The following is a 3,920-nucleotide window of genomic DNA, read 5'->3' as shown; positions in this document are numbered from 1 at the left end:
GTTCATTTAAAAAGCTATCTTTCTTTTATTGAATTGCTTTGATATATTTGTCAAAATCAGTCAGGCATATCTGTGTAAGAGTAATTCTGGGTTCTCTATTCCAATCCACTTTTCTGTGTCTCTCCTGTGAATACCAGCACTGTCTTAAATTACTATAAGTTGAGATCTTCCACTTAATTCATCGTCAGAATTCTTTTTACCTATTTTAGGGTTTGTGCTTTTCTATATAAATTAAACTTGTTTATATATACAAAAAATGTTTCTGGGAATTTGATAGGAATTGTATTAAACCCATAGATCAATTTAAGGAGATCTAGTATCTTCACTATGTTGAGTCTTTTAATTCATAAATATGGTATGTCTTCTTTTAGTCAGATCTTGGTTTCCTTCATTAGTAGTGTTCAATTTCCAGCATTGAAATTCTATACATAGTTAGATCTACAACTAAGTATTTTATTTTCTTTGACACAATTATAAATCATATATTTTATTTTTAGTTTTGGTTTCTAATGCTCTGTTGCTAGTTTATAGAAATAAAATTGATTTTTCTGTGTTGAGCTTATATTCTGCAAATTTGCTGAAATCACTTATCAGTTCTACACGATATTTTTATGATGTCTTGGGATTTTATATACAGACGACAAAGTTATAATGTTAATTATAAATAGGTACTTTTTTCCTTTTAGTTATGCATGAAATTTATTTCTCATTGTTCTGATAGAATTTCTAGAACTAAGTTGAATATGAATGATGAAGGCAGATATTCTTCCTTGTTCCTGATGATAGGGGGAAGAATTCCATCTTTCACTATTAAGTATTGTGATAGATACATATCACTTTTAGATAATTTTTTCAAATTGAAGAAGTTTCCTACTGTTATTATTATGAGAGTTTTCATTACGAGTAAGTATTCAAATTTCTCAGGTGATTTTGCTGCATTAATTGATATTATTATATCATCTTTTAATCTGTTGATATGATGGATTACATTACTTGATTTTCAAATATTGAACCAACCTTGCATACCTGGAAAAATACTGCTTGTATGTTATGTATAATTCTTTCTATACATTACTGGGTTTAATTTGCTAATGTTTTGTTAAGGATATTTATGACAGTTCATGAAAGATATGAGACTGTACTTTTTCTTTTGTCCTCTTCTTGTCTAATATTGATTTCAATGATACTAGTCTCATAAAGTGAGTTTTGAAATTTTCCTTCTTCTATTCTTCTCTGGAAAAGATTGTGTAGAATTTATATTACATTATTAAATGTTTGGTAGAATTCTCCAGTGAAAACATTTAAGCTTGGAGATTTCCTTTATAGAAACTTTTTATCTACAAATTCAATTTCTTGAATTTGTGACTATTAAGATTGTTTGTTTCACCCCACTTGAGTTTTGATAGAGGTTTTGAGGAATTAGTTTATTCTTTTAAGTTCTTGAAATGATGAGCATAAGGTTTTATACAGTATTCCCTATTCTCCTTTGAGTGGCCAAAGAATCTGTAGCAATATCCCATTTTATTCCTGATATCAATGATGTTTATCTTCTCTCCTTTTATCTTTGTCCATCTTTCTAGAGGTTTATTAATTTTCTTCATTTTTTCCTAAAGAATCCATTTTTTGTTTCATTGTTTTATCTGTCGTCCATGTTTTAATTTCATTGACTCTGCTCTTATCTTTATTATTACCTTCTTTCTGCTTGTTTTGTGTTAATTTTGCTCTAACTTTCTAGAGCACCCATTCCTACTTTTTCTAATTTCAAGTTTCTTGTTCTGGAACTTAGAAAATGAACTTGAGACCTTTTCTTTTTTCTAATGTGGGCATTTAGAGCTATGAATTATCCTCTCAGTGATGGCTTAGCAGTGTCCCACATATCTTGATATCTTGTATTTTCATTTCATTGAGTTCTGTATATTCTAAATTTTCTTGTACACTTTCTCTTTTACCCATGGTTTATTTAGAAACATGCTGTTTAATTTCAAATATTTGGGGATTTTCCTATTGTCTTTCACAGTTTGATTACATAATAGTCACTAAACATGTTCTGTGATTTTCTCTTTTTTCTTTTCTTTTTCTTTCTTTTTTTTTTTTTAATATGGAACGCTTCACAAATTTGCATGTCATCCTTGTGCAGGGGCCATGCTAATCTTCTCTGTATCATTCCAATTTTAGTATATGTGCTGCCAAAGTGAGCACCTTTTTTTCTTTTCTTTTTTTATTGTTGTTTAAGTACATTTGCCTTCATTTTTACCCCACCATGCCCCCTGCCCCACCCATCCTCACCTCCCACCCTCAAACCCATCCCCTTTGATTTTGTCCATGTGTCCCTTCATACATGCTACTAGATGGCCTCCTCCTATTACCCCTCTCCTTCCTCTTCTCTGGTTACTATCAGATTGTTCTTTATTTCAATGATTGGTTGTATTTTGCTTGTTTGTTTGCTTTTTAAAAAAATATTTGTTAGATTTTTCTAATGGTCTAAGAAATTGTCTATTTTGTTAAATATTCTATGGGCTTGCTGTTTTTCTTTCGGTTATTTTGTTCAGTGCTAGAAGTACTTTGCTCATTTTTGCTCATTTTCTGGCTAGTATTCCCATCAATTACTTAGAGTAGGGTGTTGATTTCTCTATTTATGCTTTTAGCGCTATCACTTTTGCTGCCTGTATTTTGAGGTTTCATGTCATTTGTGCATATCCATAATTAGGATCATTATGCCTTTTTTATGGATTAATCCTTTTGTCATTATGTAATGTCCCTCTTTGTCTCTAACAATTGTCTTTGCTCTGAAGTTTATCATATTAATGTAGTTATTCTTGTTTTTTAATTAATGTTTGCATAGCATATTTTAAGGTAATTATTGATATGGTGAGCTTTATGCCTATCAGTAATTGTATTATTTGTTTCTCCATTTTTTATTCCTCTGTCTCTTTTATTGCCTTCTGTGAGATGGTGGTAGGTATTTTTCAGAATTCCATCTTGATTTATTTATAGTGTTTTTGAATAGATTTTTTCTGTATAGCTGTCTTAGTTCTATCAAATTTTAATTTTTAATGATATAGTAAAGTGAAATTAAAAGGTACTCTGCTAAAATAATAAAAATATCTGAAAATAATTAAAATCAGACATCAGAACAAAATATGAAAATCATCCTTTTAAAGTTATGGCAGTACAAGAATACAGGCTATTATCATTAATATCAAATATTTTCTGAAACTTTTAGCTAGTGAAGTAAGATGACAAAATAAATGAAAGAGGTCATACCTAGAATAGCAGATTCTCAAATTTTTCTTTTTCTTCTTATGTTCTTATGATTTGACTGACTTCTAGAAAACTGATGAAAAAATCAAATTTGTGATTTGATAAGGTATTTCAGTTATGTGACTAGCTATAAAATAAATATATGGAAATAACTTCCTACAGTGAAAAATGCAGTAGAAAATATAAAATTTACAATAAAAATTTCCTGAGTAAATTTTTAAATGTAAAATTTAAACTAACTGCAAATTTAACATTTTCAAATCCTGAAAACTTAACTAACAAAATAAAATCCAAAAGGGCAGTGGGACACAATATGATTTTTATTAAAAGACTAAATATTTAAAAGTGTCTGCATGGCTAAAGAAAACAACATTAAAATGAAAAGAGAACCAACTATTTGGGAAAACATATTTGCCAATGATACTTCGGACAAGAGTTTGATCTCCAAAATATATAAAGAACTCACATGACTCCACTCCAGGAAGACAAAAAACTCAATTAAAAAATGGGCAAAAGGCTTGAACAGACACTTCTCCAAGGAGGACATACAGAGGGCCCAGAGACATATGAAAAGATGCTCAGCATCACTATCCATCAGAGTGATGCAAATTAAAACCACACTGAGATACCACCTTACACCAGTCAGAATGGCCATCATA

At 29.9% G+C, this 3,920-nt stretch overlaps 1 non-coding gene across 1 annotated transcript; it reads right to left on the bottom strand.

Moving 5' to 3' along the window:
• Window positions 1-2,092: 2,092 nt before the first annotated feature.
• Window positions 2,093-2,199, bottom strand: LOC114501069. Its single transcript, XR_003684843.1, has one exon. It is a non-coding gene; the product is annotated as a U6 spliceosomal RNA (small nuclear RNA).
• Window positions 2,200-3,920: the final 1,721 nt, after the last annotated feature.

This window comes from Phyllostomus discolor, chromosome 6, assembly GCF_004126475.2.
Source record: "Phyllostomus discolor isolate MPI-MPIP mPhyDis1 chromosome 6, mPhyDis1.pri.v3, whole genome shotgun sequence".
NCBI lineage: Eukaryota > Metazoa > Chordata > Mammalia > Chiroptera > Phyllostomidae > Phyllostomus > Phyllostomus discolor.
The sequence above is the reverse complement of the archived record's forward strand: the minus strand, read 5'-3'. Positions and strand labels throughout refer to the sequence as shown.